General features: G+C 43.4%; 20 non-coding genes and 1 pseudogene across 20 annotated transcripts; all 21 read left to right on the top strand.

The window, feature by feature from the left end:
- The first annotated feature begins 974 nt into the window (after positions 1-974).
- Positions 975-1,093, top strand: LOC136735853 (5S ribosomal RNA). The gene has a single exon (XR_010811379.1). It is a non-coding gene; the product is annotated as a 5S ribosomal RNA (ribosomal RNA).
- A 1,077-nt stretch (positions 1,094-2,170) lies between these two features.
- LOC136735762 (5S ribosomal RNA) lies at positions 2,171-2,289 on the top strand. Its single transcript, XR_010811291.1, has one exon. It is a non-coding gene; the product is annotated as a 5S ribosomal RNA (ribosomal RNA).
- Positions 2,290-3,344: 1,055 nt separating this feature from the next.
- Positions 3,345-3,463, top strand: LOC136735878 (5S ribosomal RNA). The gene has a single exon (XR_010811405.1). It is a non-coding gene; the product is annotated as a 5S ribosomal RNA (ribosomal RNA).
- Positions 3,464-4,529: 1,066 nt separating this feature from the next.
- On the top strand, positions 4,530-4,638 carry LOC136735522 (uncharacterized; annotated as a pseudogene).
- A 1,055-nt stretch (positions 4,639-5,693) lies between these two features.
- LOC136735900 (5S ribosomal RNA) lies at positions 5,694-5,812 on the top strand. The gene has a single exon (XR_010811427.1). It is a non-coding gene; the product is annotated as a 5S ribosomal RNA (ribosomal RNA).
- Positions 5,813-6,878: 1,066 nt separating this feature from the next.
- LOC136735430 (5S ribosomal RNA) lies at positions 6,879-6,997 on the top strand. Its single transcript, XR_010811035.1, has one exon. It is a non-coding gene; the product is annotated as a 5S ribosomal RNA (ribosomal RNA).
- A 1,058-nt stretch (positions 6,998-8,055) lies between these two features.
- On the top strand, positions 8,056-8,174 carry LOC136735962 (5S ribosomal RNA). Its single transcript, XR_010811489.1, has one exon. It is a non-coding gene; the product is annotated as a 5S ribosomal RNA (ribosomal RNA).
- Positions 8,175-9,229: 1,055 nt separating this feature from the next.
- Positions 9,230-9,348, top strand: LOC136735152 (5S ribosomal RNA). The gene has a single exon (XR_010810775.1). It is a non-coding gene; the product is annotated as a 5S ribosomal RNA (ribosomal RNA).
- A 1,055-nt stretch (positions 9,349-10,403) lies between these two features.
- Positions 10,404-10,522, top strand: LOC136735151 (5S ribosomal RNA). The gene has a single exon (XR_010810774.1). It is a non-coding gene; the product is annotated as a 5S ribosomal RNA (ribosomal RNA).
- A 1,055-nt stretch (positions 10,523-11,577) lies between these two features.
- LOC136735970 (5S ribosomal RNA) lies at positions 11,578-11,696 on the top strand. Its single transcript, XR_010811497.1, has one exon. It is a non-coding gene; the product is annotated as a 5S ribosomal RNA (ribosomal RNA).
- A 1,055-nt stretch (positions 11,697-12,751) lies between these two features.
- LOC136735410 (5S ribosomal RNA) lies at positions 12,752-12,870 on the top strand. The gene has a single exon (XR_010811019.1). It is a non-coding gene; the product is annotated as a 5S ribosomal RNA (ribosomal RNA).
- Positions 12,871-13,925: 1,055 nt separating this feature from the next.
- LOC136735294 (5S ribosomal RNA) lies at positions 13,926-14,044 on the top strand. Its single transcript, XR_010810911.1, has one exon. It is a non-coding gene; the product is annotated as a 5S ribosomal RNA (ribosomal RNA).
- Positions 14,045-15,110: 1,066 nt separating this feature from the next.
- On the top strand, positions 15,111-15,229 carry LOC136735894 (5S ribosomal RNA). Its single transcript, XR_010811421.1, has one exon. It is a non-coding gene; the product is annotated as a 5S ribosomal RNA (ribosomal RNA).
- Positions 15,230-16,295: 1,066 nt separating this feature from the next.
- Positions 16,296-16,414, top strand: LOC136735795 (5S ribosomal RNA). Its single transcript, XR_010811322.1, has one exon. It is a non-coding gene; the product is annotated as a 5S ribosomal RNA (ribosomal RNA).
- Positions 16,415-17,469: 1,055 nt separating this feature from the next.
- Positions 17,470-17,588, top strand: LOC136735883 (5S ribosomal RNA). Its single transcript, XR_010811410.1, has one exon. It is a non-coding gene; the product is annotated as a 5S ribosomal RNA (ribosomal RNA).
- Positions 17,589-18,643: 1,055 nt separating this feature from the next.
- Positions 18,644-18,762, top strand: LOC136735925 (5S ribosomal RNA). The gene has a single exon (XR_010811452.1). It is a non-coding gene; the product is annotated as a 5S ribosomal RNA (ribosomal RNA).
- A 1,066-nt stretch (positions 18,763-19,828) lies between these two features.
- LOC136735708 (5S ribosomal RNA) lies at positions 19,829-19,947 on the top strand. Its single transcript, XR_010811239.1, has one exon. It is a non-coding gene; the product is annotated as a 5S ribosomal RNA (ribosomal RNA).
- A 1,055-nt stretch (positions 19,948-21,002) lies between these two features.
- On the top strand, positions 21,003-21,121 carry LOC136735146 (5S ribosomal RNA). The gene has a single exon (XR_010810768.1). It is a non-coding gene; the product is annotated as a 5S ribosomal RNA (ribosomal RNA).
- Positions 21,122-22,179: 1,058 nt separating this feature from the next.
- Positions 22,180-22,298, top strand: LOC136735872 (5S ribosomal RNA). Its single transcript, XR_010811398.1, has one exon. It is a non-coding gene; the product is annotated as a 5S ribosomal RNA (ribosomal RNA).
- Positions 22,299-23,353: 1,055 nt separating this feature from the next.
- Positions 23,354-23,472, top strand: LOC136735160 (5S ribosomal RNA). The gene has a single exon (XR_010810782.1). It is a non-coding gene; the product is annotated as a 5S ribosomal RNA (ribosomal RNA).
- A 1,054-nt stretch (positions 23,473-24,526) lies between these two features.
- Positions 24,527-24,645, top strand: LOC136735150 (5S ribosomal RNA). Its single transcript, XR_010810773.1, has one exon. It is a non-coding gene; the product is annotated as a 5S ribosomal RNA (ribosomal RNA).
- The last annotated feature ends 768 nt before the right edge of the window (positions 24,646-25,413 follow it).

Below are 25,413 nucleotides of genomic sequence, written 5' to 3'. Positions count from 1 at the left end.
TGACTTCCCCAAATACACAGGCATACAATAGATCTTGTTCTCCAACGTAAACGGTCCCTAGTAACTAGGGTACATTCGTAAATAAATTGAGCATCATGGCTAGAAGTGACTAAATGTTGCCTAATCTTTCTCATCGAGAAATGACACAATTACAGCAACACAAAAAGGAACTCCACCGGACAAAGTTCAGTGCTCACAAGGAGCCTCATTCAACACACACGGTTCCATTCCCATTCATGCAAAGCACGAAAGTGTAAAACTTGGGAACATACTTGAGAGCAAAGATCACATTCAATCTCATTCAAGGCACGGATGTGAATGCAACGGGATGAAATTACTGAAATGATGCCTGCCCTCGAACTGTGATGATGGACTACCCGACTCGCCAATAATATTGGGTTCCGGTGTATTGAAATACAGGAGCTGCTGGATTTGTGTGTTTTCTTACCCCCTCACCATAGTTTGTCAAATGTTTAAACAACTGAACTTATATTCAAGGTTTGTTTCTCTTCATATGTTTTACTGGTTTACATTTGTCTCAGCAACCTGTTGAATGATTCTTCTGCTTTCAAAACAAAATGACAACAGGATGAATGCACACACTTGAAAATACAATACATGCAATGTTATGCATCATAGTGATGCAACCTCCTTTCAGTTTCATACTGCATGTCAATTGAAATCCTTACTGAAATGCACAGCATCTCAAGATTGCGCTTGACTGGCGTGTCAGGCACTCAATTACAGCTGTTTTATCAAGACAATGTGTTCGTTTTGTAATATATAGTTCCGGTCTGGTGTGGCACCCCAGCTAACGCACAACGTTGCCACAACGTTTCGTGTTAGCAGGGACTGTCTGCGGCGTGCTGGTGTGTCCCGGACTTTAGAGTAGAGAGACAGTTCAACTGCAAGTATGAGCGGCAGAAACGGATATTGCCTTCCCTTTAAGTAGAGCGTCAGGGACAGCCTCCCTGGCTTACGGCCATACTAGCCTTAATACGCCCGATCTCGTCTGATCTCGGAAGCTAAGCAGGCTCGGGCCTGGTCAGTACTTGGATGGGAGACCACCTGGGAATACCAGGTGCTGTAAGCTTTTGCATCTTTTACACACCAGAGGGCGACAAATCACGAGTTTTAACTTTGGATACACGCAATTTCATCATTATTTCAGATTTGACTTCCCCAAATACACAGGCATACAATAGATCTTGTTCTCCAACGTAAACGGTCCCTAGTAACTAGGGTACATTCGTAAATAAATTGAGCATCATGGCTAGAAGTGACTAAATGTTGCCTAATCTTTCTCATCGAGAAATGACACAATTACAGCAACACAAAAAGGAACTCCACCGGACAAAGTTCAGTGCTCACAAGGAGCCTCATTCAACACACACGGTTCCATTCCCATTCATGCAAAGCACGAAAGTGTAAAACTTGGGAACATACTTGAGAGCAAAGATCACATTCAATCTCATTCAAGGCACGGATGTGAATGCAACGGGATGAAATTACTGAAATGATGCCTGCCCTCGAACTGTGATGATGGACTACCCGACTCGCCAATAATATTGGGTTCTGGTGTATTGAAATACAGGAGCTGCTGGATTTGTGTGTTTTCTTACCCCCTCACCATAGTTTGTCAAATGTTTAAACAACTGAACTTATATTCAAGGTTTGTTTCTCTTCATATGTTTTACTGGTTTACATTTGTCTCAGCAACCTGTTGAATGATTCTTCTGCTTTCAAAACAAAATGACAACAGGATGAATGCACACACTTGAAAATACAATACATGCAATGTTATGCATCATAGTGATGCAACCTCCTTTCAGTTTCATACTGCATGTCAATTGAAATCCTTACTGAAATGCACACCTACTCAAGATTGCGCTTGACTGGCGTGTCAGGCACTCAATTACAGCTGTTTTATCAAGAGAATGTGTTCGTTTTGTAATATATAGTTCCGGTCTGGTGTGGCACCCCAGCTAACGCACAACGTTGCCACAATGTTGCCACAATGTTGCCACAACGTGGCGTGTTAGCAGGGACTGTCTGCGGCGCGCTGGTGTGTCCCGGGCTTTAGAGTAGAGAGACAGTTCAACTGTAAGTATGAACAGCAGAAACGGATATTGCCTTCCCTTTAAGTAGAGCGTCAGGGACAGCCTTCCTGGCTTACGGCCATACTAGCCTGAATACGCCCGATCTCGTCCGATCTCGGAAGCTAAGCAGGCTCGGGCCTGGTCAGTACTTGGATGGGAGACCGCCTGGGAATACCAGGTGCTGTAGGCTTTGGCATCTTTTACACACCAGAGGGCGACAAATCACGAGTTTTAACTTTGGATACACGCAATTTCATCATTATTTCAGATTTGACTTCCCCAAATACACAGGCATACAATAGATCTTGTTCTCCAACGTAAACGGTCCCTAGTAACTAGGGTACATTCGTAAATAAATTGAGCATCATGGCTAGAAGTGACTAAATGTTGCCTAATCTTTCTCATCGAGAAATGACACAATTACAGCAACACAAAAAGGAACTCCACCGGACAAAGTTCAGTGCTCACAAGGAGCCTCATTCAACACACACGGTTCCATTCCCATTCATGCAAAGCACGAAAGTGTAAAACCTGGGAACATACTTGAGAGCAAAGATCACATTCAATCTCATTCAAGGCACGGATGTGAATGCAACGGGATGAAATTACTGAAATGATGCCTGCCCTCGAACTGTGATGATGGACTACCCGACTCGCCAATAATATTGGGTTCTGGTGTATTGAAATACAGGAGCTGCTGGATTTGTGTGTTTTCTTACCCCCTCACCATAGTTTGTCAAATGTTTAAACAACTGAACTTATATTCAAGGTTTGTTTCTCTTCATATGTTTTACTGGTTTACATTTGTCTCAGCAACCTGTTGAATGATTCTTCTGCTTTCAAAACAAAATGACAACAGGATGAATGCACACACTTGAAAATACAATACATGCAATGTTATGCATCATAGTGATGCAACCTCCTTTCAGTTTCATACTGCATGTCAATTGAAATCCTTACTGAAATGCACACCTTCTCAAGATTGCGCTTGACTGGCGTGTCAGGCACTCAATTACAGCTGTATTATCAAGACAATGTGTTCGTTTTGTAAAATATAGTTCCGGTCTGGTGTGGCACCCCAGCTAACGCACAACGTTGCCACAACGTTTCGTGTTAGCAGGGACTGTCTGCAGCGTGCTGGTGTGTCCCGGACTTTAGAGTAGAGAGACAGTTCAACTGCAAGTATGAGTGGCAGAAACGGATATTGCCTTCCCTTTAAGTAGAGGGTCAGGGACAGCCTCCCTGGCTTACGGCCATACTAGTCTGAATACGCCCGATCTCGTCCGATCTCGGAAGCTAAGCAGGTTCGGGCCTGGTTAGTACTTGGATGGGAGACCGCCTGGGAATACCAGGTGCTGTAAGCTTTTGCATCTTTTACACACCAGAGGGCGACAAATCACGAGTTTTAACTTTGGATACACGCAATTTCATCATTATTTCAGATTTGACTTCCCCAAATTCACAGGCATACAATAGATCTTGTTCTCCAACGTAAACGGTCCCTAGTAACTAGGGTACATTCGTAAATAAATTGAGCATCATGGCTAGAAGTGACTAAATGTTGCCTAATCTTTCTCATCGAGAAATGACACAATTACAGCAACACAAAAAGGAACTCCACCGGGCAATGTTCAGTGTTCACAAGGAGCCTCATTCAACACGCACGGTTCCATTCCCATTCATGCAAAGCACGAAAGTGTAAAACTTGGGAACATACTTGAGAGCAAAGATCACATTCAATCTCATTCAAGGCACGGATGTGAATGCAACGGGATGAAATTACTGAAATGATGCCTGCCCTCGAACTGTGATGATGGACTACCCGACTCGCCAATAATATTGGGTTCTGGTGTATTGAAATACAGGAGCTGCTGGATTTGTGTGTTTTCTTACCCCCTCACCATAGTTTGTCAAATGTTTAAACAACTGAACTTATATTCAAGGTTTGTTTCTCTTCATATGTTTTACTGGTTTACATTTGTCTCAGCAACCTGTTGAATGATTCTTCTGCTTTCAAAACAAAATGACAACAGGATGAATGCACACACTTGAAAATATAATACATGCAATGTTATGCATCATAGTGATGCAACCTCCTTTCAGTTTCATACTGCATGTCAATTGAAATCCTTACTGAAATGCACACCTTCTCAAGATTGCGCTTGACTGGCGTGTCAGGCACTCAATTACAGCTGTTTTATCAAGACAATGTGTTCGTTTTGTAAAATATAGTTCCGGTCTGGTGTGGCACCCCAGCTAACGCACAACGTTGCCACAACGTTGCCACAGCGTTTCTTGTTAGCAGGGACTGTCTGCGGCGCGCTGGTGTGTCCCGGACTTTAGAGTAGAGAGACAGTTCATTTGCAAGTATGAGCGGCAGAAACGGATATTGCCTTCCCTTTAAGTAGAGCGTCAGGGACAGCCTCCCTGGCTTACGGCCATACTAGCCTGAATACGCCTGATCTCGGAAGCTAAGCAGGCTCGGGCCTGGTCAGTACTTGGATGGGAGACTGCCTGGGATTACCAGGTGCTGTAAGCTTTTGCATCTTTTACACACCAGAGGGCGACAAATCACGAGTTTTAACTTTGGATACACGCAATTTCATCATTATTTCAGATTTGACTTCCCCAAATACACAGGCATACAATAGATCTTGTTCTCCAACGTAAACGGTCCCTAGTAACTAGGGTACATTCGTAAATAAATTGAGCATCATGGCTAGAAGTGACTAAATGTTGCCTAATCTTTCTCATCGAGAAATGACACAATTACAGCAACACAAAAAGGAACTCCACCGGACAAAGTTCAGTGCTCACAAGGAGCCTCATTCAACACACACGGTTCCATTCCCATTCATGCAAAGCACGAAAGTGTAAAACTTGGGAACATACTTGAGAGCAAAGATCACATTCAATCTCATTCAAGGCACGGATGTGAATGCAACGGGATGAAATTACTGAAATGATGCCTGCCCTCGAACTGTGATGATGGACTACCCGACTCGCCAATAATATTGGGTTCTGGTGTATTGAAATACAGGAGCTGCTGGATTTGTGTGTTTTCTTACCCCCTCACCATAGTTTGTCAAATGTTTAAACAACTGAACTTATATTCAAGGTTTGTTTCTCTTCATATGTTTTACTGGTTTACATTTGTCTCATCAACCTGTTGAATGATTCTTCTGCTTTCAAAACAAAATGACAACAGGATGAATGCACACACTTGAAAATACAATACATGCAATGTTATGCATCATAGTGATGCAACCTCCTTTCAGTTTCATACTGCATGTCAATTGAAATCCTTACTGAAATGCACACCTTCTCAAGATTGCGCTTGACTGGCGTGTCAGGCACTCAATTACAGCTGTATTATCAAGACAATGTGTTCGTTTTGTAAAATATAGTTCCGGTCTGGTGTGGCACCCCAGCTAACGCACAACGTTGCCACAACGTTTCGTGTTAGCAGGGACTGTCTGCGGCGCGCTGGTGTGTCCCGGACTTTAGAGTAGAGAGACAGTTCAACTGCAAGTATGAGCGGCAGAAACGGATATTGCCTTCCCTTTAAGTAGAGCGTCAGGGACAGCCTCCCTGGCTTACGGCCATACTAGCCTGAATACGCCCGATCTCGTCCGATCTCGGAAGCTAAGCAGGCTCGGGCCTGGTCAGTACTTGGATGGTAGACCGCCTGGGAATACCAGGTGCTGTAAGCTTTTGCATCTTTTACACACCAGAGGGCGACAAATCACGAGTTTTAACTTTGGATACACGCAATTTCATCATTATTTCAGATTTGACTTCCCCAAATACACAGGCATACAATAGATCTTGTTCTCCAACGTAAACGGTCCCTAGTAACTAGGGTACATTCGTAAATAAATTGAGCATCATGGCTAGAAGTGACTAAATGTTGCCTAATCTTTCTCATCGAGAAATGACACAATCACAGCAACACAAAAAGGAACTCCACCGGACAAAGTTCAGTGCTCACAAGGAGCCTCATTCAACACACACGGTTCCATTCCCATTCATGCAAAGCACGAAAGTGTAAAACTTGGGAACATACTTGAGAGCAAAGATCACATTCAATCTCATTCAAGGCACGGATGTGAATGCAACGGGATGAAATTACTGAAATGATGCCTGCCCTCGAACTGTGATGATGGACTACCCGACTCGCCAATAATATTGGGTTCTGGTGTATTGAAATACAGGAGCTGCTGGATTTGTGTGTTTTCTTACCCCCTCACCATAGTTTGTCAAATGTTTAAACAACTGAACTTATATTCAAGGTTTGATTCTCTTCATATGTTTTACTGGTTTACATTTGTCTCAGCAACCTGTTGAATGATTCTTCTGCTTTCAAAACAAAATGACAACAGGATGAATGCACACACTTGAAAATACAATACATGCAATGTTATGCATCATAGTGATGCAACCTCCTTTCAGTTTCATACTGCATGTCAATTGAAATCCTTACTGAAATGCACACCTTCTCAAGATTGCGCTTGACTGGCGTGTCAGGCACTCAATTACAGCTGTTTTATCAAGACAATGTGTTCGTTTTGTAATATATAGTTCCGGTCTGGTGTGGCACCCCAGCTAACGCACGACGTTGCCACAATGTTGCCACAACGTGGCGTGTTAGCAGGGACTGTCTGCGGCGCGCTGGTGTGTCCCAGGCTTTAGAGAAGAGAGACAGTTCAACTGTAAGTATGAACGGCAGAAACGGATATTGCCTTCCCTTTAAGTAGAGCGTCAGGGACAGCCTTCCTGGCTTACGGCCCTACTAGCCTGAATACGCCCGATCTCGTCCGATCTCGGAAGCTAAGCAGGCTCGTTCCTGGTCAGTACTTGCATGGGAGACCGCCTGGGAATACCAGGTGCTGTAAGCTTTTGCATCTTTTACACACCAGAGGGCGACAAATCACGAGTTTTAACTTTGGATACACGCAATTTCATCATTATTTCAGATTTGACTTCCCCAAATACACAGGCATACAATAGATCTTGTTCTCCAACGTAAACGGTCCCTAGTAACTAGGGTACATTCGTAAATAAATTGAGCATCATGGCTAGAAGTGACTAAATGTTGCCTAATCTTTCTCATCGAGAAATGACACAATTACAGCAACACAAAAAGGAACTCCACCGGACAAAGTTCAGTGCTCACAAGGAGCCTCATTCAACACACACGGTTCCATTCCCATTCATGCAAAGCACGAAAGTGTAAAACTTGGGAACATACTTGAGAGCAAAGATCACATTCAATCTCATTCAAGGCACGGATGTGAATGCAACGGGATGAAATTACTGAAATGATGCCTGCCCTCGAACTGTGATGATGGACTACCCGACTCGCCAATAATATTGGGTTCTGGTGAATTGAAATACAGGAGCTGCTGGATTTGTGTGTTTTCTTACCCCCTCACCATAGTTTGTCAAATGTTTAAACAACTGAACTTATATTCAAGGTTTGTTTCTCTTCATATGTTTTACTGGTTTACATTTGTCTCAGCAACCTCAGCAAGAATGATTCTTCTGCTTTCAAAACAAAATGACAACAGGATGAATGCACACACTTGAAAATACAATACATGCAATGTTATGCATCATAGTGATGCAACCTCCTTTCAGTTTCATACTGCATGTCATTTGAAATCCTTATTGAAATGCACACCTTCTCAAGATTGCGCTTGACTGGCGTGTCAGGCACTCAATTACAGCTGTATTATCAAGACAATGTGTTCGTTTTGTAAAATATAGTTCCGGTCTGGTGTGGCACCCCAGCTAACGCACAACGTTGCCACAACGTTTCGTGTTAGCAGGGACTGTCTGCGGCGCGCTGGTGTGTCCCGGACTTTAGAGTAGAGAGACAGTTCAACTGCAAGTATGAGCAGCAGAAACGGATATTGCCTTCCCTTTAAGTAGAGCGTCAGGGACAGCCTCCCTGGCTTACGGCCATACTAGCCTGAATACGCCAGATCTCGTCCGATCTCGGAAGCTAAGCAGGCTAGGGCCTGGTCAGTACTTGGATGGGAGACCGCCTGGGAATACCAGGTGCTGTAAGCTTTTGCATCTTTTACACACCAGAGGGCGACAAATCACGAGTTTTAACTTTGGATACACGCAATTTCATCATTATTTCAGATTTGACTTCCCCAAATACACAGGCATACAATAGATCTTGTTCTCCAACGTAAACGGTCCCTAGTAACTAGGGTACATTCGTAAATAAATTGAGCATCATGGCTAGAAGTGACTAAATGTTGCCTAATCTTTCTCATCGAGAAATGACACAATTACAGCAACACAAAAAGGAACTCCACCGGACAAAGTTCAGTGCTCACAAGGAGCCTCATTCAACACACACGGTTCCATTCCCATTCATGCAAAGCACGAAAGTGTAAAACTTGGGAACATACTTGAGAGCAAAGATCACATTCAATCTCAATCAAGGCACGGATGTGAATGCAACGGGATGAAATTACTGAAATGATGCCTGCCCTCGAACTGTGATGATGGACTACCCGACTCGCCAATAATATTGGGTTCTGGTGTATTGAAATACAGGAGCTGCTGGATTTGTGTGTTTTCTTACCCCCTCACCATAGTTTGTCAAATGTTTAAACAACTGAACTTATATTCAAGGTTTGTTTCTCTTCATATGTTTTACTGGTTTACATTTGTCTCAGCAACCTGTTGAATGATTCTTCTGCTTTCAAAGCAAAATGACAACAGGATGAATGCACACACTTGAAAATACAATACATGCAATGTTATGCATCATAGTGATGCAACCTCCTTTCAGTTTCATACTGCATGTCAATTGAAATCCTTACTGAGATGCACACCTTCTCAAGATTGCGCTTGACAGGCGTGTCAGGAACTCAATTACAGCTGTTTTATCAAGACAATGTGTTCGTTTTGTAAAATATAGTTCCGGTCTGGAGTGGCACCCCAGCTAACGCACAACGTTGCCACAACGTTTCGTGTTAGCAGGGACTGTCTGCGGCGCGCTGGTGTGTCCCGGACTTTAGAGTAGAGAGACAGTTCAACAGCAAGTATGAGCGACAGAAACGGATATTGCCTTCCCTTTAAGTAGAGCGTCAGGGACAGCTTCCCTGGCTTACGGCCATACTAGCCTGAATACGCCCGATCTCGTCCGATCTTGGAAGCTAAGCAGGCTCGGGCCTGGTCAGTACTTGGATGGGAGACCGCCTGGGAATACCAGGTGCTGTAAGTTTTTGCATCTTTTACACACCAGAGGGCAACAAATCACGAGTTTTAACTTTGGATACACGCAATTTCATCATTATTTCAGATTTGACTTCCCCAAATACACAGGCATACAATAGATCTTGTTCTCCAACGTAAACGGTCCCTAGTAACTAGGGTACATTCGTAAATAAATTGAGCATCATGGCTAGAAGTGACTAAATGTTGCCTAATCTTTCTCATCGAGAATTGACACAATTACAGCAACACAAAAAGGAACTCCACCGGACAAAGTTCAGTGCTCACAAGGAGCCTCATTCAACACACACGGTTCCATTCCCATTCATGCAAAGCACGAAAGTGTAAAACTTGGGAACATACTTGAGAGCAAAGATCACATTCAATCTCATTCAAGGCACGGATGTGAATGCAACGGGATGAAATTACTGAAATGATGCCTGCCCTCGAACTGTGATGATGGACTACCCGACTCGCCAATAATATTGGGTTCTGGTGTATTGAAATACAGGAGCTGCTGGATTTGTGTGTTTTCTTACCCCCTCACCATAGTTTGTCAAATGTTTAAACAACTGAACTTATATTCAAGGTTTGTTTCTCTTCATATGTTTTACTGGTTTACATTTGTCTCAGCAACCTGTTGAATGATTCTTCTGCTTTCAAAACAAAATGACAACAGGATGAATGCACACACTTGAAAATACAATACATGCAATGTTATGCATCATAGTGATGCAACCTCCTTTCAGTTTCATACTGCATGTCAATTGAAATCCTTTTTAAAATGCACACCTTCTCAAGATTGCGCTTTACTGGCGTGTCAGGAACTCAATTACAGCTGTATTATCAAGACAATGTGTTCGTTTTGTAAAATATAGTTCCGGTCTGGTGTGGCACCCCAGCTAACGCACAACGTTGCCACAACGTTTCGTGTTAGCAGGGACTGTCTGCGGCGCGCTGGTGTGTCCCGGACTTTAGAGTAGAGAGACAGTTCAACAGCAAGTATGAGCGACAGAAACGGATATTGCCTTCCCTTTAAGTAGAGCGTCAGGGACAGCTTCCCTGGCTTACGGCCATACTAGCCTGAATACGCCCGATCTCGTCCGATCTTGGAAGCTAAGCAGGCTCGGGCCTGGTCAGTACTTGGATGGGAGACCGCCTGGGAATACCAGGTGCTGTAAGTTTTTGCATCTTTTACACACCAGAGGGCAACAAATCACGAGTTTTAACTTTGGATACACGCAATTTCATCATTATTTCAGATTTGACTTCCCCAAATACACAGGCATACAATAGATCTTGTTCTCCAACGTAAACGGTCCCTAGTAACTAGGGTACATTCGTAAATAAATTGAGCATCATGGCTAGAAGTGACTAAATGTTGCCTAATCTTTCTCATCGAGAAATGACACAATTACAGCAACACAGAAAGGAACTCCACCGGACAAAGTTCAGTGCTCACAAGGAGCCTCATTCAACACACACGGTTCCATTCCCATTCATGCAAAGCACGAAAGTGTAAAACTTGGGAACATACTTGAGAGCAAAGATCACATTCAATCTCATTCAAGGCACGGATGTGAATGCAACGGGATGAAATTACTGAAATGATGCCTGCCCTCGAACTGTGATGATGGACTACCCGACTCGCCAATAATATTGGGTTCTGGTGTATTGAAATACAGGAGCTGCTGGATTTGTGTGTTTTCTTACCCCCTCACCATAGTTTGTCAAATGTTTATACAACTGAACTTATATTCAAGGTTTGTTTCTCTTCATATGTTTTACTGGTTTACATTTGTCTCATCAACCTGTTGAATGATTCTTCTGCTTTCAAAACAAAATGACAACAGGATGAATGCACACACTTGAAAATACAATACATGCAATGTTATGCATCATAGTGATGCAACCTCCTTTCAGTTTTATACTGCATGTCAATTGAAATCCTTACTGAAATGCACACCTTCTCAAGATTGCGCTTGACTGGCGTGTCAGGCACTCAATTACAGCTGTTTTATCAAGACAATGTGTTCGTTTTGTAAAATATAGTTCCGGTCTGGTGTGGCACCCCAGCTAACGCACAACGTTGCCACAACTTTTCGTGTTAGCAGGGACTGTCTGCGGTGCGCTGGTGTGTCCCGGACTTTAGAGTAGAGAGACAGTTCAACTGCAAGTATGAGCGGCAGAAACGGATATTGCCTTCCCTTTAAGTAGAGCGTCAGGGACAGCTTCCCCTGCTTACGGCCATACTAGCCTGAATACGCCCGATCTCGTCCGATCTCGGAAGCTAAGCAGGCTCCGGCCTGGTCAGTACTTGGATGGGAGACCGCATGGGAATACCAGGTGCTGTAAGCTTTTGCATCTTTTACACACCAGAGGGCGACAAATCACGAGTTTTAACTTTGGATACACGCAATTTCATCATTATTTCAGATTTGACTTCCCCAAATACACAGGCATACAATAGATCTTGTTCTCCAACGTAAACGGTCCCTAGTAACTAGGGTACATTCGTAAATAAATTGAGCATCATGGCTAGAAGTGACTAAATGTTGCCTAATCTTTCTCATCGAGAAATGACACAATTACAGCAACACAAAAAGGAACTCCACCGGACAAAGTTCAGTGTTCACAAGGAGCCTCATTCAACACACACGGTTCCATTCCCATTCATGCAAAGCACGAAAGTGTAAAACTTGGGAACATACTTGAGAGCAAAGATCACATTCAATCTCATTCAAGGCACGGATGTGAATGCAACGGGATGAAATTACTGAAATGATGCCTGCCCTCGAACTGTGATGATGGACTACCCGACTCGCCAATAATATTGGGTTCTGGTGTATTGAAATACAGGAGCTGCTGGATTTGTGTGTTTTCTTACCCCCTCACCATAGTTTGTCAAATGTTTAAACAACTGAACTTATATTCAAGGTTTGTTTCTCTTCATATGTTTTACTGGTTTACATTTGTCTCAGCAACCTGTTGAATGATTCTTCTGCTTTCAAAACAAAATGACAACAGGATGAATGCACACACTTGAAAATACAATACATGCAATGTTATGCATCATAGTGATGCAACCTCCTTTCAGTTTCATACTGCATGTCAATTGAAATCCTTACTGAAATGCACACCTTCTCAAGATTGCGCTTGACTGGCGTGTCAGGCACTCAATTACAGCTGTTTTATCAAGACAATGTGTTCGTTTTGTAAAATACAGTTACGGTCTGGTGTGGCACCCCAGCTAACGCACAACGTTGCCACAACGTTTCGTGTTAGCAGGGACTGTCTGCGGCGCGCTGGTGTGTCCCGGACTTTAGAGTAGAGAGACAGTTCAACTGCAAGTATGAGCGGCAGAAACGGATATTGCCTTCCCTTTAAGTAGAGCATCAGGGACAGCCTCCCAGGCTTACGGCCATACTAGCCTGAATACGCCCGATCTCGTCCGATCTCGGAAGCTAAGCAGGCTCCGCCCTGGTCAGTACTTGGATGGGAGACTGCCTGGGAATACCAGGTACTGTAAGCTTTTGCATCTTTTACACACCAGAGGGCGACAAATCACGAGTTTTAACTTTGGATACACGCAATTTCTTCATTATTTCAGATTTGACTTCCCCAAATACACAGGCATACAATAGATCTTGTTCTCCAACGTAAACGGTCCCTAGTAACTAGGGTACATTCGTAAATAAATTGAGCATCATGGCTAGAAGTGACTAAATGTTGCCTAATCTTTCTCATCGAGAAATGACACAATTACAGCAACACAAAAAGGAACTCCACCGGACAAAGTTCAGTGCTCACAAGGAGCCTCATTCAACACACACGGTTCCATTCCCATTCATGCAAAGCACGAAAGTGTAAAACTTGGGAACATACTTGAGAGCAAAGATCACATTCAATCTCATTCAAGTCACGGATGTGAATGCAACGGGATGAAATTACTGAAATGATGCCTGCCCTCGAACTGTGATGATGGACTACCCGACTCGCCAATAATATTGGGTTCTGGTGTATTGAAATACAGGAGCTGCTGGATTTGTGTGTTTTCTTACCCCCTCACCATAGTTTGTCAAATGTTTAAACAACTGAACTTATATTCAAGGTTTGTTTCTCTTCATATGTTTTACTGGTTTACATTTGTCTCAGCAACCTGTTGAATGATTCTTCTGCTTTCAAAACAAAATGACAACAGGATGAATGCACACACTTGAAAATACAATACATGCAATGTTATGCATCATAGTGATGCAACCTCCTTTCAGTTTCATACTGCATGGCAATTGAAATCCTTACTGAAATGCACACCTTCTCAAGATTGCGCTTGACTGGCGTGTCAGGCACTCAATTACAGCTGTTTTATCAAGACAATGTGTTCGTTTTGTAAAATATAGTTCCGGTCTGGTGTGGCACCCCAGCTAACGCACAACGTTGCCACAACGTTTCGTGTTAGCAGGGACTGTCTGCGGCGCGCTGGTGTGTCCCGGACTTTAGAGTAGAGAGACAGTTCAACTGCAAGTATGAGCGGCAGAAACGGATATTGCCTTCCCTTTAAGTAGAGCGTCAGGGACAGCCTCCCTGGCTTACGGCCGTACTAGCCTGAATACGCCTGATTTCGTCCGATCTCGGAAGCTAAGCAGGCTCGGGCCTGGTCAGTACTTGGATGGGAGACCGCCTGGGAATACCAGGTGCTGTAAGCTTTTGCACCTTTTACACACCAGAGGGCGACAAATCACGAGTTTTAACTTTGGATTCACACAATTTCATCATTATTTCAGATTTGACTTCCCAAAATACACAGGCATACAATAGATCTTGTTCTCCAACGTAAACGGTCCCTAGTAACTAGGGTACATTCGTAAATAAATTGAGCATCATGGCTAGAATTGACTAAATGTTGCCTAATCTTTCTCTTCGAGAAATGACACAATTACAGCAACACAAAAAGGAACTCCACCGGACAAAGTTCAGTGCTCACAAGGAGCCTCATTCAACACACACGGTTCCATTCCCATTCATGCAAAGCACGAAAGTGTAAAACTTGGGAACATACTTGAGAGCAAAGATCACATTCAATCTCATTCAAGGCACGGATGTGAATGCAACGGGATGAAATTACTGAAATGATGCCTGCCCTCGAACTGTGATGATGGACTACCCGACTCGCCAATAATATTGGGTTCTGGTGTATTGAAATACAGGAGCTGCTGGATTTGTGTGTTTTCTTACCCCCTCACCATAGTTTGTCAAATGTTTAAACAACTGAACTTATATTCAAGGTTTGTTTCTCTTCATATGTTTTACTGGTTTACATTTGTCTCAGCAACCTGTTGAATGATTCTTCTGCTTTCAAAACAAAATGACAACAGGATGAATGCACACACTTGAAAATACAATACATGCAATGTTATGCATCATAGTGATGCAACCTCCTTTTAGTTTCATACTGCATGTCAATTGAAATCCTTACTGAAATGCACACCTTCTCAAGATTGCGCTTGACTGGCGTGTCAGGCACTCAATTACAGCTGTATTATCAAGACAATGTGTTCGTTTTGTAAAATATAGTTCCGGTCTGGTGTGGCACCCCAGTTAACGCACAACGTTGCCACAACGTTGCCACAACGTGGCGTGTTAGCAGGGACTGTCTGCGGCGCACTGGTGTGTCCCGGGCTTTAGAGTAGAGAGACAGTTCAACTGCAAGTATGAGCGGCAGAAACGGATATTGCCTTCCCTTTAAGTAGAGCGTCAGGGACAGCTTCCCCGGCTTACGGCCATACTAGCCTGAATACGCCCGATCTCGTCCGATCTCGGAAGCTAAGCAGGCTCGGGCCTGGTCAGTACTTGGATGGGAGACCGCCTGGGAATACCAGGTGCTGTAAGCTTTTGCATCTTTTACACACCAGAGGGCGACAAATCACGAGTTTTAACTTTGGATACACGCAATTTCATCATTATTTCAGATTTGACTTCCCCAAATACACAGGCATACAATAGATCTTGTTCTCCAACGTAAACGGTCCCTAGTAACTAGGGTACATTCGTAAATAAATTGAGCATCATGGCTAGAAGTGACTAAATGTTGCCTAATCTTTCTCATCGAGAAATGACACAATTACAGCAACACAAAAAGGAACTCCACCGGACAAAGTTCAGTGTTCACAAGGAGCCTCATTCAACACACACGGTTCCATTCCCATTCATGCAAAGCACGAAAGTGTAAAACTTGGGAACATACTTGAGAGCAAAGATCACATTCAATCTCATTCAAGGCACGGATGTGAATGCAACGGGATGAAATTACTGAAATGATGCCTGCCCTCGAACTGTGATGATGGACTACCCGACTCGCCAATAATATTGGGTTCTGGTGTATTGAAATACAGGAGCTGCTGGATTTGTGTGTTTTCTTACCCCCTCACCATAGTTTGTCAAATGTTTAAACAACTGAACTTATATTCAAGGTTTGTTTCTCTTCATATGTTTTACTGGTTTACATTTGTCTCAGCAACCTGTTGAATGATTCTTCTGCTTTCAAAACAAAATGACAACAGGATGAATGCACACACTTGAAAATACAATACATGCAATGTTATGCATCATAGTGATGCAACCTCCTTTCAGTTTCATACTGCATGTCAATTGAAATCCTTACTGAAATGCACACCTTCTCAAGATTGCGCTTGACTGGCGTGTCAGGCACTCAATTACAGCTGTTTTATCAAGACAATGTGTTCGTTTTGTAAAATATAGTTCCGGTCTGGTGTGGCACCCCAGCTAACGCACAACGTTGCCACAACGTTGCCACAACGTGGCGTGTTAGCAGGGACAGTCTGCGGCGCACTGGTGTGTCCCGGGCTTTAGAGTAGAGAGACAGTTCAACTGTAAGTATGAACGGCAGAAAAGGATATTGCCTTCCCTGTAAGTAGAGCGTCAGGGACAGCCTCCCTGGCTTACGGCCATACTAGCCTGAATACGCCCGATCTCGTCCGATCTCGGAAGCTAAGCAGGCTCTGGCCTGGTCAGTACTTGGATGGGAGACCGCCTGGGAATACCAGGTGCTGTAAGCTTTTGCATCTTTTACACACCAGAGGGCGACAAATCACGAGTTTTAACTTTGGATACACGCAATTTCATCATTATTTCAGATTTGACTTCCCCAAATACACAGGCATACAATAGATCTTGTTCTCCAACGTAAACGGTCCCTAGTAACTAGGGTACATTCGTAAATAAATTGAGCATCATGGCTAGAAGTGACTAAATGTTGCCTAATCTTTCTCATCGAGAAATGACACAATTACAGCAACACAAAAAGGAACTCCACTGGACAAAGTTCAGTGCTCACAAGGAGCCTCATTCAACACACACGGTTCCATTCCCATTCATGCAAAGCACGAAAGTGTAAAACTTGGGAACATACTTGAGAGCAAAGATCACATTCAATCTCATTCAAGGCACGGATGTGAATGCAACGGGATGAAATTACTGAAATGATGCCTGCCCTCGAACTGTGATGATGGACTACCCGACTCGCCAATAATATTGGGTTCTGGTGTATTGAAATACAGGAGCTGCTGGATTTGTGTGTTTTCTTACCCCCTCACCATAGTTTGTCAAATGTTTATACAACTGAACTTATATTCAAGGTTTGTTTCTCTTCATATGTTTTACTGGTTTACATTTGTCTCAGCAACCTGTTGAATGATTCTTCTGCTTTCAAAACAAAATGACAACAGGATGAATGCACACACTTGAAAATACAATACATGCAATGTTATGCATCATAGTGATGCAACCTCCTTTCAGTTTCATACTGCATGTCAATTGAAATCCTTACTGAAATGCACACCTTCTCAAGATTGCGCTTGACTGGCGTGTCAGGCACTCAATTACAGCTGTTTTATCAAGACAATGTGTTCGTTTTGTAAAATATAGTTCCGGTCTGGTGTGGCACCCCAGCTAACGCACAACGTTGCCACAACGTTTCGTGTTAGCAGGGACTGTCTGCGGCGCGCTGGTGTGTCCCGGACTTTAGAGTAGAGAGACAGTTCAACTGCAAGTATGAGCGGCAGAAACGGATATTGCCTTCCCTTTAAGTAGAGCGTCAGGGACAGCTTCCCCGGCTTACGGCCATACTAGCCTGAATACGCCCGATCTCGTCCGATCTCGGAAGCTAAGCAGGCTCGGGCCTGGTCAGTACTTGGATGGGAGACCGCCTGGGAATACCAGGTGCTGTAAGCTTTTGCATCTTTTACACACCAGAGGGCGACAAATCACGAGTTTTAACTTTGGATACACGCAATTTCATCATTATTTCAGATTTGACTTCCCCAAATACACAGGCATACAATAGATCTTGTTCTCCAACGTAAACGGTCCCTAGTAACTAGGGTACATTCGTAAATAAATTGAGCATCATGGCTAGAAGTGACTAAATGTTGCCTAATCTTTCTCATCGAGAAATGACACAATTACAGCAACACAAAAAGGAACTCCACCGGACAAAGTTCAGTGCTCACAAGAAGCCTCATTCAACACACACGGTTCCATTCCCATTCATGCAAAGCACGAAAGTGTAAAACTTGGGAACATACTTGAGAGCAAAGATCACATTCAATCTCATTCAAGTCACGGATGTGAATGCAACGGGATGAAATTACTGAAATGATGCCTGCCCTCGAACTGTGATGATGGACTACCCGACTCGCCAATAATATTGGGTTCTGGTGTATTGAAATACAGGAGCTGCTGGATTTGTGTGTTTTCTTACCCCCTCACCATAGTTTGTCAAATGTTTAAACAACTGAACTTATATTCAAGGTTTGTTTCTCTTCATATGTTTTACTGGTTTACATTTGTCTCAGCAACCTGTTGAATGATTCTTCTGCTTTCAAAACAAAATGACAACAGGATGAATGCACACACTTGAAAATACAATACATGCAATGTTATGCATCATAGTGATGCAACCTCCTTTCAGTTTCATACTGCATGTCAATTGAAATCCTTACTGAAATGCACACCTTCTCAAGATTGCGCTTGACTGGCGTGTCAGGCACTCAATTACAGCTGTATTATCAAGACAATGTGTTCGTTTTGTAAAATATAGTTCCGGTCTGGTGTGGCACCCCAGTTAACGCACAACGTTGCCACAACGTTTCGTGTTAGCAGGGACTGTCTGCGGCGCGCTGGTGTGTCCCGGACTTTAGAGTAGAGAGACAGTTCAACTGCAAGTATGAGCGGCAGAAACGGATATTGCCTTCCCTTTAAGTAGAGCATCAGGGACAGCCTCCCCGGCTTACGGCCATACTAGCCTGAATACGCCCGATCTCGTCCGATCTCGGAAGCTAAGCAGGCTCCGGCCTGGTCAGTACTTGGATGGGAGACCGCCTGGGAATACCAGGTGCTGTAAGCTTTTGCATCTTTTACACACCAGAGGGCGACAAATCACGAGTTTTAACTTTGGATACACGCAATTTCATCATTATTTCAGATTTGACTTCCCCAAATACACAGGCATACAATAGATCTTGTTCTCCAATGTAAACGGTCCATAGTAACTAGGGTACATTCGTAAATAAATTGAGCATCATGGCTAGAAGTGACTAAATGTTGCCTAATCTTTCTCATCGAGAAATGACACAATTACAGCAACACAAAAAGGAACTCCACCGGACAAAGTTCAGTGCTCACAAGGAGCCTCATTCAACACACACGGTTCCATTCCCATTCATGCAAAGCACGAAAGTGTAAAACTTGGGAACATACTTGAGAGCAAAGATCACATTCAATCTCATTCAAGGCACGGATGTGAATGCAACGGGATGAAATTACTGAAATGATGCCTGCCCTCGAACTGTGATGATGGACTACCCGACTCGCCAATAATATTGGGTTCTGGTGTATTGAAATACAGGAGCTGCTGGATTTGTGTGTTTTCTTACCCCCTCACCATAGTTTGTCAAATGTTTAAACAACTGAACTTATATTCAAGGTTTGTTTCTCTTCATATGTTTTACTGGTTTACATTTGTCTCAGCAACCTGTTGAATGATTCTTCTGCTTTCAAAACAAAATGACAACAGGATGAATGCACACACTTGAAAATACAATACATGCAATGTTATGCATCATAGTGATGCAACCTCCTTTCAGTTTCATACTGCATGTCAATTGAAATCCTTACTGAAATGCACACCTTCTCAAGATTGCGCTTGACGGGCGTGTCAGGCACTCAATTACAGCTGTTTTATCAAGACAATGTGTTCGTTTTGTAATATATAGTTCCGGTCTGGTGTGGCACCCCAGCTAACGCACAACGTTGCCACAATGTTGCCACAACGTGGCGTGTTAGCAGGGACTGTCTGCGGCGCGCTGGTGTGTCCCGGGCTTTAGAGTAGAGAGACAGTTCAACTGTAAGTATGAACGGCAGAAACGGATATTGCCTTCCCTTTAAGTAGAGCGTCAGGGACAGCCTCACTGGCTTACGGCCATACTAGCCTGAATACGCCCGATCTCGTCCGATCTCGGAAGCTAAGCAGGCTCGGGCCTGGTCAGTACTTGGATGGGAGACCGCCTGGGAATACCTGGTGCTGTAAGCTTTTGCATCTTTTACACACCAGAGGGCGACAAATCACGAGTTTTAACTTTGGATACACGCAATTTCATCATTATTTCAGATTTGACTTCCCCAAATACACAGGCATACAATAGATCTTGTTCTCCAACGTAAACGGTCCCTAGTAACTAGGGTACATTCGTAAATAAATTGAGCATCATGGCTAGAAGTGACTAAATGTTGCCTAATCTTTCTCATCGAGAAATGACACAATTACAGCAACACAAAAAGGAACTCCACCGGACAAAGTTCAGTGCTCACAAGGAGCCTCATTCAACACACACGGTTCCATTCCCATTCATGCAAAGCACGAAAGTGTAAAACTTGGGAACATACTTGAGAGCAAAGATCACATTCAATCTCATTCAAGGCACGGATGTGAATGCAACGGGATGAAATTACTGAAATGATGCCTGCCCTCGAACTGTGATGATGGACTACCCGACTCGCCAATAATATTGGGTTCTGGTGTATTGAAATACAGGAGCTGCTGGATTTGTGTGTTTTCTTACCCCCTCACCATAGTTTGTCAAATGTTTAAACAACTGAACTTATACTCAAGGTATGTTTCTCTTCATATGTTTTACTGGTTTACATTTGTCTCAGCAACCTGTTGAATGATTCTTCTGCTTTCAAAACAAAATGACAACAGGATGAATGCACACACTTGAAAATACAATACATGCAATGTTATGCATCATAGTGATGCAACCTCCTTTCAGTTTCATACTGCATGTCAATTGAAATCCTTACTGAAATGCACACCTTCTCAAGATTGCGCTTGACTGGCATGTCAGGCACTCAATTACAGCTGTATTATCAAGACAATGTGTTCGTTTTGTAAAATATAGTTCCGGTCTGGTGTGGCACCCCAGCTAACGCACAACGTTGCCACAACGTTTCGTGTTAGCAGGGACTGTCTGCGGCGCGCTGGTGTGTCCCGGACTTTAGAGTAGAGAGACAGTTCAACTGCAAGTATGAGCGGCAGAAACGGATATTGCCTTCCCTTTAAGTAGAGCGTCAGGGACAGCTTCCCTGGCTTACGGCCATACTAGCCTGAATACGCCCGATCTCGTCCGATCTCGGAACCTAAGCAGGCTCGGGCCTGGTCAGTACTTGGATGGGAGACCGCCTGGGAATACCAGGTGCTGTAAGCTTTTGCATCTTTTACACACCTGAGGGCGACAAATCACGAGTTTTAACTTTGGATACACGCAATTTCATCATTATTTCAGATTTGACTTCCCCGAATACACAGGCATACAATAGATCTTGTTCTCCAACGTAAACGGTCCCTAGTAACTAGGGTACATTCGTAAATAAATTGAGCATCATGGCTAGAAGTGACTAAATGTTGCCTAATCTTTCTCATCGAGAAATTACACAATTACAGCAACACAAAAAGGAACTCCACCGGACAAAGATCAGTGCTCACAAGGAGCCTCATTCAACACACACGGTTCCATTCCCATTCATGCAAAGCACGAAAGTGTAAAACTTGGGAACATACTTGAGAGCAAAGATCACATTCAATCTCATTCAAGGCACGGATGTGAATGCAACGGGATGAAATTACTGAAATGATGCCTGCCCTCGAACTGTGATGATGGACTACCCGACTCGCCAATAATATTGGGTTCTGGTGTATTGAAATACAGGAGCTGCTGGATTTGTGTGTTTTCTTACCCCCTCACCATAGTTTGTCAAATGTTTAAACAACTGAACTTATATTCAAGGTTTGTTTCTCTTCATATGTTTTACTGGTTTACATTTGTCTCAGCAACCTCAGCAAAAATGATTCTTCTACTTTCAAAACAAAATGACAACAGGATGAATGCACACACTTGAAAATACAATACATGCAATGTTATGCATCATAGTGATGCAACCTCCTTTCAGTTTCATACTGCATGTCAATTGAAATCCTTACTGAAATGCACACCTTCTCAAGATTGCGCTTGACTGGCGTGTCAGGCACTCAATTACAGCTGTTTTATCAAGACAATGTGTTCGTTTTGTAATATATAGTTCCGGTCTGGTGTGGCACCCCAGCTAACGCACAACGTTGCCACAACGTTTCGTGTTAGCAGGGACTGTCTGCGGCGCGCTGGTGTGTCCCGGACTTTAGAGTAGAGAGACAGTTCAACTGCAAGTATGAGCGGCAGAAACGGATATTGCCTTCCCTTTAAGTAGAGCGTCAGGGACAGCCTCCCTGGCTTACGGCCATACTAGCCTGAATACGCCCGATCTCGTCCGATCTCGGAAGCTAAGCAGGCTCGGGCCTGGTCAGTACTTGGATGGGAGACCGCCTGGGAATACCAGGTGCTGTAAGCTTTTGCATCTTTTACACACCAGAGGGCGACAAATCACGAGTTTTAACTTTGGATACACGCAATTTCATCATTATTTCAGATTTGACTTCCCCGAATACACAGGCATACAATAGATCTTGTTCTCCAACGTAAACGGTCCCTAGTAACTAGGGTACATTCGTAAATAAATTGAGCATCATGGCTAGAAGTGACTAAATGTTGCCTAATCTTTCTCATCGAGAAATTACACAATTACAGCAACACAAAAAGGAACTCCACCGGACAAAGTTCAGTGCTCACAAGGAGCCTCATTCAACACACACGGTTCCATTCCCATTCATGCAAAGCACGAAAGTGTAAAACTTGGGAACATACTTGAGAGCAAAGATCACATTCAATCTCATTCAAGGCACGGATGTGAATGCAACGGGATGAAATTACTGAAATGATGCCTGCCCTCGAACTGTGATGATGGACTACCAGACTCGCCAATAATATTGGGTTCTGGTGTATTGAAATACAGGAGCTGCTGGATTTGTGTGTTTTCTTACCCCCTCACCATAGTTTGTCAAATGTTTAAACAACTGAACTTATATTCAAGGTTTGTTTCTCTTCATATGTTTTACTGGTTTACATTTGTCTCAGCAACCTGTTGAATGATTCTTCTGCTTTCAAAACAAAATGACAACAGGATGAATGCACACACTTGAAAATACAATACATGCAATGTTATGCATCATAGTGATGCAACCTCCTTTCAGTTTCATACTGCATGTCAATTGAAATCCTTACTGAAATGCACACCTTCTCAAGATTGCGCTTGACTGGCGTGTCAGGCACTCAATTACAGCTGTATTATCAAGACAATGTGTTCGTTTTGTAAAATATAGTTCCGGTCTGGTGTGGCACCCCAGCTAACGCACAACGTTGCCACAACGTTTCGTGTTAGCAGGGACTGTCTGCAGCGTGCTGGTGTGTCCCGGACTTTAGAGTAGAGAGACAGTTCAACTGCAAGTATGAGCGGCAGAAACGGATATTGCCTTCCCTTTAAGTAGAGGGTCAAGGACAGCCTCCCTGGCTTACGGCCATACTAGCCTGAATACGCCCGATCTCGTCCGATCTCGGAAGCTAAGCAGGCTCGGGCCTGGTTAGTACTTGGATGGGAGACCGCCTGGGAATACCAGGTGCTGTAAGCTTTTTCATCTTTTACACACCAGAGGGCGACAAATCACGAGTTTTAACTTTGGATACACGCAATTTCATCATTATTTCAGATTTGACTTCCCCAAATACACAGGCATACAATAGATCTTGTTCTCCAACGTAAACGGTCCCTAGAAACTAGGGTACATTCGTAAATAAATTCAGCATCATGGCTAGAAGTGACTAAATGTTGCCTAATCTATCTCATCGAGAAATGACACAATTACAGCAACACAAAAAGAACTCCACCGGACAAAGTTCAGTGCTCACAAGGAGCCTCATTCAACACACACGGTTCCATTCCCATTCATGCAAAGCACGAAAGTGTAAAACTTGGGAACATACTTGAGAGCAAAGATCACATTCAATCTCATTCAAGGCACGGATGTGAATGCAACGGGATGAAATAACTGAAATGATGCCTGCCCTCGAACTGTGATGATGGACTACCCGACTCGCCAATAATATTGGCTTCTGGTGTATTGAAATACAGGAGCTGCTGGATGTGTGTGTTTTCTTACCCCCTCACCATAGTTTGTCAAATGTTTAAACAACTGAACTTATATTCAAGGTTTGTTTCTCTTCATATGTTTTACTGGTTTACATTTGTCTCAGCAACCTGTTGAATGATTCTTCTGCTTTCAAAACAAAATGACAACAGGATGAATGCACACACTTGAAAATACAATACATGCAATGTTATGCATCATAGTGATGCAACCTCCTTTCAGTTTCATACTGCATGTCAATTGAAATCCTTACTGAAATGCACACCTTCTCAAGATTGCGCTTGACTGGCGTATCAGGCACTCAATTACAGCTGTTTTATCAAGACAATGTGTTCGTTTTGTAATATATAGTTCCGGTCTGGTGTGGCACCCCAGCTAACGCACAACGTTGCCACAACGTTTCGTGTTAGCAGGGACTGTCTGCGGCGCGCTGGTGTGTCCCGGACTTTAGAGTAGAGAGACAGTTCAACTGCAAGTATGAGCGGCAGAAACGGATATTGCCTTCCCTTTAAGTAGAGCGTCAGGGATAGCCTCCCTGGCTTACGGCCATACTATCCTGAATACGCCCGATCTCGTCCGATCTCGGAAGCTAAGCAGGCTCGGGCCTGGTCAGTACTTGGATGGGAGACCGCCTGGGAATACCAGGTGCTGTAAGCTTTTGCATCTTTTACACACCAGAGGGCGACAAATCACGAGTTTTAACTTTGGATACACGCAATTTCATCATTATTTCAGATTTGACTTCCCCAAATACACAGGCATACAATAGATCTTGTTCTCCAACGTAAACGGTCCCTAGTAACTAGGGTACATTCGTAAATAAATTGAGCATCATGGCTAGAAGTGACTAAATGTTGCCTAATCTATCTCATCGAGAAATGACACAATTACAGCAACACAAAAAGGAACTCCACCGGACAAAGTTCAGTGCTCACAAGGAGCCTCATTCAACACAAACGGTTCCATTCCCATTCATGCAAAGCACGAAAGTGTAAAACTTTGGAACATACTTGAGAGCAAAGATCACATTCAATCTCATTCAAGGCACGGATGTGAATGCAACGGGATGAAATTACTGAAATGATGCCTGCCCTCGAACTGTGATGATGGACTACCCGACTCGCCAATAATATTGGGTTCTGGTGTATTGAAATACAGGAGCTGCTGGATTTGTATGTTTTCTTACCCCCTCACCATACTTTCTCAAATGTTTAAACAACTGAACTTATATTCAAGGTTTGTTTCTCTTCATATGTTTTACTGGTTTACATTTGTCTCAGCAACCTGTTGAATGATTCTTCTGCTTTCAAAACAAAATGACAACAGGATGAATGCACACACTTGAAAATACAATACATGCAATGTTATGCATCATAGTGATGCAACCTCCTTTCAGTTTCATACTGCATGTCAATTGAAATCCTT

The sequence above is a fragment of the Amia ocellicauda genome, unplaced genomic scaffold, assembly GCF_036373705.1.
Source record: "Amia ocellicauda isolate fAmiCal2 unplaced genomic scaffold, fAmiCal2.hap1 HAP1_SCAFFOLD_41, whole genome shotgun sequence".
Taxonomy (NCBI): domain Eukaryota; kingdom Metazoa; phylum Chordata; class Actinopteri; order Amiiformes; family Amiidae; genus Amia; species Amia ocellicauda.
This window is presented reverse-complemented; position numbering and strand designations above follow the sequence as displayed.